The following is a 13465-nucleotide window of genomic DNA, read 5'->3' as shown; positions in this document are numbered from 1 at the left end:
TTGGCCGTTAGCTGATAGCTATTTAGTATAATTTCTTTTCTCAAAAAACTAATTGAAAAGACTCCTTTGAGTAGCCTTTTGAATTTTAGCATTTTGGAGTTACAAAAATTTTATTAACCAAACAACTAATAGTGGTCAAATAAACCAAAATTGGTTGATAGGCTTATTATTTACCAAACATGGCCAAGGTATTCTCGTTTCTCCTCCAGATAGCACTATATATAACACTGTCCACCGCGGTACCGTATGATCTGCAGTGCCACAATACAATCTGCAGTGCCGGAAATTGTTACTGCCTGCCATCAAGGTTTAATTGCAAGGTGTAAGTCCATGTTAATTTTAATTATATATTGCAATAGTACAGTATTGTAAAAAATCAATGTACAACATTTTAAAAATGAACTAATATTATATTGAAAATGAATATAATATTAGTGATTTAATATAATTGTATGTTAATTTAATACATTAAAATAAAAATATCAATATATATATATATATATATATATATATATATATATATAGTTGTTATTTAAAAGTTTTTAATTAGAACTTTTTAATGACATATTTTTATATTAATTTTATCTGTATATAAAAAAACTGAACTTAAATATACTGAGTGTTAGTTTAGTGTACCTTAAAAGTAGACATGATTCATGGTATAATAAATATTTTAGGTAAGCCTTACTATAAATTAAATTAACATATATAAGATTTTTGTAATTAAGGAATTAATTGTAGATATTGGTATAATTGACTAACAATTATTTTGTTAATTAAACTAATAATTATACAAATATTAGTATATTTAAAATTAAACATATAATAATATCTAATATTAGTAATTTAAAATTAAACATATATTATAGTAATTTTTATAATAATTACAATTAATTCATTCAAATATGGATGATGAGGGAAAAAATAAAAGCGATATGGTGAAAAGAAATATACTTAAGGTATAAAAGTATAATTACAAAAATATCATTATAATTACGTAATAATAATTTCTTAATAATTATTATGATAATTAAGTTAAATATATGGCTTTGGATTTATTTTTATAACAATTACAATTAAATTATTTATCCTTTTTTCTCATAATTATTTTAATAATAATAATAATATAATTACATAAATCATATTTGATATCAATTTTTTCAAGATATTTACTGACAAACGAGTCATGTATTATTCAATTGATATTCAATTAATTGAGTGATACTTTTGCACTAATCTTATAATCAAATAAATGTATACTTTCAAAAATTAGAATAGTTTATAATTTCAAGGTAAGGGTTTAATTACTTCACTACTAATTTGATTGTACAACAGTACATCTTAGTTAAATGTATGTCAGGAATGTATGAGGACTATTGTTAGTTGTATTTTGGACCAAGAAGGGTTCATCCTAGCTAGATAGCTTGCTAGGTACTCTAAAACATCTGCTTTAATTTTAAAAAGCAAAAGATCATGATATGAGGACTATTGTTAGTTGTATTGTGGACCAAGAATGGTTCATCCTAGCTAGCTAGGTACTCTAAAACATCTGCTTTAATTTTAAAAAGCAAACGATCATGATATGAGGTGAAGCATTGCTTGAATTGCTTTTAGAAAGGAAATGCTTTTATATGTGATAAAGCAAGCAATGAAATAAGATATGGTCGTGTCATGAAGAGTGTATGTTATTGAGATAGCAGGGCAAAGACAGGATGGAAAGGAAAGCAAAAAAGTCATTTGTTTCTTTCTCCTTTTCTTTCTATGCTGAGTTGGAATTGAGGGAGGGTTGGGGTGCTATGAATTCCAATATAATTTCTACTATCAAAGAATTAGGCTACAGCCTGCCAAACAGGCCATTATATCATATCATACAATGATGATTTGGACGGTGTTCCATATTTTGTAATAAAAACATAGTGCTGTAAACTAATTAGATTATTTACCAGTATATATTAAAATAAAAGTGTTGTTTTCTTAAAATTTAAAATAACAATCATTTTTACCTAATTAAATAATAATAAAGATACTATATATGTTAATTTAATTTATAGCAATAAACTTCCAATAAATTAGTTAAAAACATATCATAGATCTACAAATATTGAGCCACAAAGTCTATTATGTACCTATTATTTAAATGATGATCTAGAGAGGTTTTGATTGTACTACATTTATGAGTTGAAAAATATTTAGAAACAAAACTAAATGATTTCCAGACATCTATTTACTATTTATGATAACAAACAAAAGTTTAAGGCAAAAACTTGCCGTCGTTATACAGTGGACCATGCACCATGGCTGATAATGCAGTTGTGTTGAAAGGGAACTACAGTTGCGCGGAACAGAGGCCGTTTCATCCGTTTGGAACTGCAGTTCTGTTAAACTGATACTGCAGTGTGTTGAACGGATGAAACGACATCTGTTCTGCGCAACTGTAGTTCCCTTTCAACACAACTGCAATATCCGTTCAACACAACTGTAGTATCCGTTCAACACAACTGCAGTATCCGTTCAACACAACTACAGTATCAGCCATGACCATGGGCCACAATGCATTGTGGACCATGGTCCACAGTATAATTTGCGAAAAACTTGTGTGAGATCGTCTCATGGGTCTCAATACGTTAGACGGGTTGGATCTTTAATTAACAAGGTCAAAGATCCGACCCATTAATCAATTATTTGATCAATTAATCAAAGATCCAATTTGCGAGACGGCCGCGCACAAGTGTTACTCAAAGTTTAAAATATCACTAAAGTAGACTTTGAAACAAAACTCAGATATCAGTATATAAAAGTTTAAAATAAGAATGTTTTTTCATGCAAGGAAAAAATTATATATAATATTTATCAATATCTATATAATAAAAAATATTATCAATTTCTCTTTTTATCCATATATGTAGACATATATTATATTAATAGTACTTTGTACAATATGAAAATATATACACATTTTTTTTATAGAATTACGATTACTGACATAATTACACGTTAATTTGTTAATGATTACTTATTAAAAAATATTTTAAAATATGTCTAAACTCATACTTAATTATTAAGAATGTTTTGAGCGTCAGTGGATGATGAGTATGGATGGGATTCCACAAGGGATAATTATAGCAGCCAACATCTTTGACTTCAAGCTTCACGAGTTGGGCTTCAATAATCATAGTGTCATCCGACTCAACCTTTGTATGCTTTTCGAATAAATCTATAATTATGAAATGATGGAGCAATAAATCCGGTAAGGATTATTACAACTTTTGGGACCAATTCATTCTGTCTTCCACCTTCAGTCTTTTCGAATTGAAGATGACAAATAATCCACTATCAAATGCCTTCACGCCTCTTCTATTTAGAGCACAAATAATTGGATTCCTATCTCCTGAATTATTAGAGCACAAATAATTAACTAATATTTAATGAATTTTTACCACAAATTAATATATAAAAGAAATTAATAAAAACATGACATTTAAACTACTAACTCCTACCAAATTTCTTTGTCTAGCGTGTAAAAAATAATAGAGATTGCAATGGCGCCATTATTATTAAGAGAAAGCTAAGGTGGAGGACCATTCCAATGCTTGCTTATAATCATTTTTCTTCTACATGGTTGCTTATAATAATAATAATAATAACTTGAATTTTCAGTAATTTTATTCATGTATACCCAACATTGGAATTGAAATTTTCAGTAATTTTATTCCTGCAAATATAATCAAACACTGGAATTTAAATTACAACTTTATTCATACATTATTAATCTCTTTTCGAATTGCAATTATTTTCCCACTTAATTCCCTCACTCCAACCAATTGCCTCGCAAAAGTATGAATTTTGTACCTAAAGCAAATTAATAACTGCATTTTAGGTTATGAATTTATGTCTTATATTGTGAAATTATGTGCCAATGAACACAAATTATGTACCTAAATCAGATTTGAAAAATAAGTAAATATATAACATGTGTATGTGTTTTGTGTTTTAATTTTTTTTGTCTTGTATTATGAAATTTTGTACCTTAATTACGTGTGTGAATTCTGTACCTCGTCGAAAACGATCTAGGGTGCATATATAATGTAGTGTGAACCCTGGTCCATATCATGATATAAATAGCCAATCCCACTCATAACATGGAGGTAACAATTGAAGAATGAATATGTTCAGTTTCAATTAAAAGTTTGAGCTCACAATTATCTATATTTTATCTGGTAATCGTGCAGCATAGGTACTACGGAAAATCAATACCATTCGAGAACATAGAAGAAACTCTAAGAAACGACACCATTCGCGGCTATTTCAATTCCGCTCAAGCATTGGCTGATTATGCACAAGTGTTGTTATATATAAAGAATAGTTACTCAGCCCAAGATTCTCCTATCATTGTTGTTGGAGGATCGTACGGAGGAAGTAAGTACGATAAGAAAGATTATTATTATCTTGCATAAATTATTGCGCTTAGAAATTATTTCAAGCGGCACCCGGTGTACACTCCCATGTGAAAGGGAGTGGGTTCGAGTCTCAGTGGAGGCATCTGTTGACTCTTTGTGCTTCAGTATGTTGAGAAAGTAGCTACGAACATATACTACATTCTACCCGAGTCACTAGAACTCAAAGAAAAAAAAAAGAAATTATTTCATTTTTTTTTTGCAAACGCAAATAATGTTTTATGATAAGTTTTTTGTGGTTGTAATTAAAGTGTTAACGTGATAGCATAATAAAAGAAGAATGCTTTGTTGACAATGCATTCCATACTAAGTAAAATACAAAAGCAATGCAAACTCTTTAATTTTAGACAATTTTAATACTATATAGTATCCTAAATTCATCTTCTAAAGATAGGGAGGAAAAATACAATTAGAAATAGAATTCATAACTTACAATTCTAATATTATATAACATCAATAAATCCCTCAATTCATATTCTAAAGGTAAGGAGAAAAATTTTAATGGAGAACTACATTTGGCAATTCATCTTTTAAGATAGAGAGGAAGAAAAAAGTTGATGGAGAAGTACATGTAGGTTTCGACACATGTGACTTCAATTATATTAACCACTAGTCCCACCAAATATACTAATAAGCCAGACTTTATTAACTTTAACTTATTTGAGTCCATTTGATTCCCTTTCTTGGCAATATACGGAGTGGAGTACACACAAACAAAAATTTTGATGCATATATGGCATTTGACTTTGCCACAAAACGCCACATGTTGGAGCCAGATGCAACGAGAGCTTTCTTCATCTCTCTTCTTTTTTCATTTTCATCTCCCCATGCATGCATGCATGCAATCAGTAAGTACATATCGTTTCAAACTAATTTTCAACAAAAACTAACCATTGCATGGTGCTTAATTATGCAGATAAGAGAAAAGGGATCCCGCCATCTCACATCTCTAAATCCATGCAAAGTTTGAACTTTGTGTCCGGAACAAAACCATCTCTAGACCTAATAGTCACAATTATTCAAACTTTTGTGACAATGTTTACGGGCACTAAAACTAGTATTTAAGTGATAACAATAGTGGTCACAATAAATGTACATTTTGTGACTAAATATGTTACAAAAAATTGATTTAATGACAAATAAAATAATATCGTTGTAATTAATTATTTTATTGTGACAACACTTTCGTCACAATAGTTGTACTTATTTGTGAGAATTGTTTTTGATCCAAAATGAATTATTAGTGACCTAAAAAATAATTATAAATAATTTCTTTATTATGACAACAAATATAGTAACAAAAATTGTATTTAGCATCTTTTCTCCTTAATATTTATTATGACAACAAATATAGTAACAAATATTGTATTTAGCATCTTTTCTCCTTAATATTTTAGACAAATACCAAAAAATTATTAATAATTTAATTTTTAAATATTAATTTAAAAAAAAAAAGCTTTGTTTCCTAAGAAGCCTCAGGCTTCATTATTAAGGAAGCCTGAGGCTTCTATAACCTCTCTTGCCATTTTAAGGGGGCGTTGAGCTCACCTTAATGAGGGAGCTCAACCCCCTTCTTAATTATATTGCTTTAATTTTTGATGTGGGATCACTTTTGATCCCACATCACTTTTCTCTTTTTTTTTTTCAATTATTATTACAATTATAATAATAATAATAATAATAATAATAATTATTATTATTATTATTATTATTAATTATTAACTATAATAAGAAATATTTGACTATAGTTAATATTTTAAATAATTAATTTTTAGTAAGGTACATAAATAACAAAAATACTAAACTTATTTAATAATTTGATCAATTTAAAATTGAATTACCGTATGAGAGAAATTGTTACATAATCAACTAAATTAATACTTTGATTGTTTCAATTAATTGGTCGAATTAATCAATATTTTATTATGTATAATATTTTTATATTATATAATAACAACAATAGTGACGACTTTTAGAAAGTTGTCACAATTACTTAAACTTTTGTGACAATGTTTACGGGCACATAACATGTGATTATATTTTAAAAATATACAAAATAAAACTTACAAATAAGAGCAGAACATAACATCTTAATTATTGGGGGAAATAAATTTAACACATTAAAATGTGATTATATTCATAACTAAATATGAAATATAATTAATTGGATAAAATAGTTCAATTTTAATACTATATAGTATCCTAAATTCATCTTCTAAAGATAGGGAGGAAAAATACATGCAATTAGAAATACAATTCATAACTTACAATTCTAATACTATATAACATCAATAAATCCCTCAATTCATATTCTAAAGGTAAGGAGGAAAATTTTAATAGAAAACTACATTTGGCAATTCATCTTCTAAAGATATAGGGAGGAAGAAAAAAGAGAAAAAAGTTGATGAAGAAGTACATGTGGGTTTGGACTTCAATTATATAAACCACTAGTCCCATTCATCAAATACACTAAGCCACTTTATTAACTTTTAACTTATTTGAGTCCATTTCTGGACAATATACGGAGTGGAGTACACACAGACAAAAATTTTGATGCATATATGGCATTTGACTTTGGCACAAAACGCCACATGTTGGAGCCAGATGCAACGAGAGCTTTCTTCATCTCTCTTCTTTTTTCATTTTCATCTCCCCATGCATGCAATCAGTAAGTACAAAATTATGTCTTTTATTTATTTATTTATTTAAGAGATGATGAGATGAGTCCGTTGTAACAAACTTGCCGCCATATATACATCTTCCCTCCATTCCCTCCTTCTTCATCTTTATAAATGCTCTGATCTGTTTCCTTCTTCTTTCACCACCTTCAATTCGCCACCTTGACCACCAAAATTCCCACTGCCTCCATACCCACCTTCTATTTAAATGCCCAAATACAAAGCCCGCCAACGATCCAAACCCGCCTTCACTTCAGATCTCTCTGCTCTCTGTTCTTACCCACATCACTCTCTTACGTTTTCTCCAACTTTCGCTTCTCGAGACGCTGTCCCCAGTCTCTCTGTTGTACCGACAGCGCTTTGTTGAGTGGAATCGTGTCTTCGTCTCCGGTTGTCTCCCGGTGAGTGTCCTCTATCATATAAACTCCCAAACACTCTTTCTAACTTTTCTCCCTATCTACAAATAAAATCATATATCCCGTTCAATCTGCGAAATGAAATTTTAACGGGTACTTTATTAGCTCTATATTTTTCGTATTTTTCTCAAAAAGAAAATAACTGCTCTTTATTTCGGTTTGGTTTTTTTCTTTTTCCAAAATTTGAACTGTAAACAATTCTATGAAATTTGACACTTTTGTATTATTCTGCCAAAGTTTTTTTTATAACAATACCAATAAATCTAAATAGAAGCATGAAGTAAAGAATTTTCTTGACAAAGATTATACAAATAACACATTCAAAAAAATTAAATAAATTCTTCTCATTAATTCTAATCCAAAATCAGCCTATCAAAATCTCTTCCTAATCTGCACGATACATGACAAACGTTAATCATCTGAGTTGGCAAGCACACAATTCACATGATAATTTAAATCTCCATGGAATCGAATTCCACCTCTCAAGGCACCGAGCATTGACTGCCAAAGCTTGCACCAGCAGCACGCCTCCCACTTAGAATGCTCTAGAGATGAGAAAAATCTTCCACATCTGTCGTATATCTCTGTACCATATATACATATATATATATATATATATATATATATATATATATATATATATATATAAAAGAATGGTCTAGAAATTTATTCCTCAACTCTCGGGATACCTTACATAACTACGTAACTAAAGCTTAGCTAGCATCGATTATCGAGCATCTTCATCACTGAATGCTCATCTGTATCATGAACTATTTAATTCATCTTATCTGTGCATGAATATGTTAATAATCTCCTATGTTTTGTGCATGTATCATGAACTATTTTTTCCAGATTTATTCTTTGTATAGGTGTACGTAAAGGAATAAACTCTTTTATTTTCATGTTACAAATGTTCTATGCTCTAGTCATTGGGTAATTCTTGTATTGCATGCAGATTTAGGAATAATCATAATGGTTCTCCAAGAGAGATAAATATATTTTTTGAATTCAATACTACTAAATTCTACGAATTTGCAGTAAATAAAAGCATTTATACTGTTTATATGTATACTACAAAAAATAAAATTATATATATATATATAATTTGTTGTCCATTTAAGATTTCCGTTAATTTTCTATATAATTGCAGAAGTTTTCAATTTTTTCATATTATTATTATTATTATTATTATTATTATTATTAGATATTAGATATATGCAGCCGTACTTAGTTATTATTATTATTATTATTATTATTATTATTATTATTATTATTATTATTAGAATAGATTAGGTATTCAGTACGTACAACAGCAGCCTAGCAAGTCGATCGTCTTCTTCAGCTTTTGTTGTTTTTTTTTACGTAGTTTTCTACAACTTTTTTTGAAAATCAAACTTCCACATTAATTCCAGTTAGAACAAAACTTTCTTGGTGATCTTCTAACTAATAATTTGGTTTGAGAGTATGTATACTGACATGATACATTAATCCAACACAAAATTAACCTAGTGTATGTGAATCCTCGGCCGTGATATATATTTCAGTAATATTATGGCATATTTTTATGATGGAAAATGCATGCATGTCGTTTATCGATATATATTTTGTTGTTATGGGTAATCAATCATTATTATTGTATTAAATTAAACATACATATATATAGGTGTTATCGATCTTTACGCCGTCAATTCCACGCCATGAAGCTCTTTACCTCTGCAATTCAATGGCAATGGCTGCTCCTTCTTCAACTTATCTTCCTCTCCTCGACAACCTGCGGCAGCCTGCCGCACGAAATTCCTAGGCTCACCCCATTCTACGAGCCCATCCTACAACACTCATCTTCCAAACCTCTTCCCCCTGACTTCAAAACCTTTTACTACACACAAACCTTGGACCACTTCAATTACGCACCTCAAAGTTATGCCACCTTCCAACAGAGATACATAGTGAACTCTAAGTACTGGGGTGGCGCCCAATCCAACTCCCCTATCTTCGCATGGCTCGGGGCTGAATCTCCCATAGACACTGATCCTAAGGGCGCCGGATTTCTCACCAATATTACCCCTCATTTTAAGGCCCTTCTCGTCTACATAGAGGTAATAATTGAAGAATGAATATGTTCAGTTTCAATTAAAATTTTGAGCTCACTATTATCTACATTTTATCTGGTAATCGTGCAGCATAGGTTTTACGGAGAATCGATACCATTTGGGGACATCGAAGAAGGGCTAATAAACGATACCATTCGGGGGTATTTCAATTCCGCGCAAGCACTAGCGGATTATGCAGAGGTGCTTTTATATATAAAAAACAGTTTATCAGGCCACGATTCTCCGATAATTGTTATTGGAGGATCATAAGGAGGAAGTAAGTATGAGATTATAATATATATATATTTTATTTTTATTTTTATTTTTTTGGTTCTAGCTAGAGTTAATTTGGTGGTTTTGGCAACAATTAAATTAAAGCTTGAGTTTTGTATTATTTTATGAAGTGCTTGCTTCGTGGTTTCGGTTGAAGTATCCACACATTGCTCTTGGTGCTTTAGCTTCATCAGCACCTATTTTATATTTCGATAATATTACAGCAGAAGATGCATATTATTCTATAGTGAGCAAAGACTTTAGGGTAAGGCACTCAAACTTTCCGTCCTATCCTACAATATGTTGATTTTTGCAAGCTTGAATTTTATGAATGTTGATTGCAGGAAGTTAGTGACACCTGCTATCAGACCATAAAACAATCATGGTCAATTATTGACACGATTGCTTCCCAGTCAAACGGTCTCTCCATTCTTAGTCGCAAGTTCAATCTTTGTCAGTAAGTTATGAGAAACTCAATTAAAAGAGTGCGATTAAAAGAGTGTTGACAGAAATCTAACTGAGAATATAATGTATATGTTTTGAATTATATATACAAAGTATGCATCTATCTATCTATATATATGTGTGTGTTGCAATTAGTACAGTGAGTTTGTGCAAATTTCTCCATCTAGCTTTTAATACCCTTCAATTTGTTTAAAGTTTTTACCATGTGGGCGTTGATGTTTAGGGATTTAAACTCGCCGTCGGAGCTAAAGGATTACTTGGATGGGAAGTATTGTGTGGCCGCTCAATATGACACGCCGGCCCAACAACCAGTGAGGGTGGTGTGCGGCGCCATAGATGGCGCGCCCAAAGGGGCTGATATTCTTGACCGAATACATGCTGCTCTTGTCGCCATACAAGGGAATAAACCCTGCTATACTATTTCCGCCATAGAAGGGAATCAATCTTTCTATAGTGTTTCCGCCAGAGGGAATGATGGGTGGAGTTGGCAAGTAAGCTGCCTGCCTCTCATACACCTTAATATATTATATATTTGTTTCTAAAATATTATATATACTTTCAATTAATCTGTAATTAAATATCATGGTTCTAAAAATTTCGCATAGGTGTTCAGGGACACCTAAATTATCACTGTAATCGAAATTCTACATGGCTTAGGCGCCAAACTAAACCACATAGTTAGTTGATTAGCTATTGTTCCATCTTTTTAAATGGGTTGTTCCATAAATTGTGTGATACATCAATATGTTCTTTATACAATTTACAATTTTGGTGTGTAGACTTGTAGTGAACTGGTGTTTCCCATAGCGAAAGGAACCGACTCCATGTTCGATCCAGCTCCTTTCAATCTGGAGCAATATTCCCAGTCGTGCATAGATGCCTTCGGTGTTCCACCCAAACCACACTGGGTCACAATGTATTTCGGAGGACAAGTATGTTCTTCAACTTTTTTTTTTTTTCTTGTTGGCATGGTTTCATACTTGCATTGGAATATATTTAGCATCGAAATTTCTTCATGTATGCATATGAGCTAACTAGCGTTAATTTATATTATTATATGACAACTTAAAATTGCAGGATATTAAATTAGTTCTCCGAAATTTCGGGAGCAATATCATATTTTCGAACGGAGGGAGAGACCCATATAGCCGTGCTGGGTAATCTAAAGTCTCACACTAATCTGATCTTTTTAATTTATAAACAAGAGTTCATTCTACCGGAGTATTTTGTATTTGGTGACAATTTCAAATTTATTCCTACATAATAGTTTTTGTCATTTAATATTCTAGACGATTATTTTTAGACACTTTTAGTCTTATCATGACTTTTCCTATTAACTCTTTTAGTCTTTTTAGTACAAAAAATAATAATCCGAGATGTTGAAGGGCAAAAAAGATAGTCTTGTACTAAATTTGGAATTGTCACAAAAAGCAATGGACATCTAGTGGAATTAACTCTTTATAAAAAAAAATTTATAGCCTCCCTATTTTATGTTATTCTATTTGCTTAGCTTCCTTGTCTTTATGGATTGACAGAGTTTTGGAAGACATATCGGATACTATCCTTGCGGTTTATACCCAAAATGGTATGTTCATCAATATGTATATACATATTGTGGATCAACATTTATCGCTTTCGTACTGAATATATATATATATATGTATTCTTGGACTAATAAATATTATCAAAATATATATAATTTGACAATTTTTGTAGGCTCTCATTGTCTGGACATACTTGGGGAAACAACTACGGATCCAGCATGGTTAACCACCCAACGAAAGAAGGAGGTTAAAATAATACAAGGTTGGATAACCAAGTATTATGCTAGCCTTCGAGCCATCAAGAACAAGGCCGTCCCAATAAAAATTGGAGCCTTAATTTGGACCGTTGTAATATTCGTAACGTTGGGGATGTGCCTTTGATTCACCTAAAGAACAGAGCCTTCTACTCCCATATATGGTTCACCTAAAGGAGGAAATTTCTTCTATTTCATGGATGGGGAAAATTAGTAAACAAAATCGAGGCCAGAAGCTTATTATTGTGAAAACACGTACATACTGCATCATTATCTAGACGGGGGCCTAAAAAATTGCCAATCAAATCAGGAGGCATGTAAAGCATGAAATTAAACTACTTGAATTGGGGATTCTTCTTCTTTTGCAAACAATCCTTCAAATGATATATATATAAGGGCATATTAGATCGCATGTTTCATATATATGCGCGATGTATGATGACTATTGTTAGTTGTATTGTAGACTAAAGGTCTCACTATATATAGTTTTGTTAGTTACTACTATATATACTTGACTTTTACATATTTATGAATTGAAGCATGGTTGTACAAATTATGCCTAATCTGTTATCAGTTATCATGATGATTTAGATTAAAGCAAGGAAAGCATAGATTAAAATGCTGCCTGCAAACCTAAGCTAATTAATTTTGTGCCTGAAGCTATACTACTAATTGTGCCTTAATGACATATATATATTGGCATCACTACAAAAAAGGAATTATTTAGCACACTAATTTAGTGGTGGTTCTTAATAACTGCCGCTAAATAAATGTTTAGCGACGGTTTCTTTGACTGCCGCGATATAATAATTAAAATTAATCAAATAATATTTGTAGCGTTTTAATTGCCACGGTTAAGGGAAACCCCCGCTATTAACCGTGGAAACCGCTGCTATTAAACAGATACAACATGCGTTTTGCTGCTCCCAAGTCCTTATTAAAATATACTAGTATGTTACCCGTGCGATGCACGGACTAAATATTTAAAATATTATAATTATGTTATGTTGTTAAAAAAAATTAATATTATTAAATTTCATATATATAAAGGAAATATGAGATTTATTCATTTATAAAATTTTATTATTTAATAATTATGTTGATTTGCTACAATAAAGTTATGAACATAATTATTTGTAAATAAAATAAGAATTGATATTTAAGGTGGTAATTACCAAATGAAATAAATTATATTATAAATTTAATACAAAAAATTAAAAATTAAAAATTTTTAAGGACTTACTAAACTACGTTAGTATTTGAATTGTATATATACCCTCCACATTGTATA

General features: G+C 30.6%; 1 pseudogene; it reads left to right on the top strand.

Annotated features, from left to right (window-relative positions):
• The first annotated feature begins 7301 nt into the window (after positions 1 to 7301).
• Positions 7302 to 12564, top strand: LOC116023979 (annotated as a pseudogene).
• The last annotated feature ends 901 nt before the right edge of the window (positions 12565 to 13465 follow it).

This window comes from Ipomoea triloba, chromosome 7 (genome assembly GCF_003576645.1).
Source record: "Ipomoea triloba cultivar NCNSP0323 chromosome 7, ASM357664v1".
Taxonomy (NCBI): domain Eukaryota; kingdom Viridiplantae; phylum Streptophyta; class Magnoliopsida; order Solanales; family Convolvulaceae; genus Ipomoea; species Ipomoea triloba.
The sequence above is the reverse complement of the archived record's forward strand: the minus strand, read 5'-3'. Positions and strand labels throughout refer to the sequence as shown.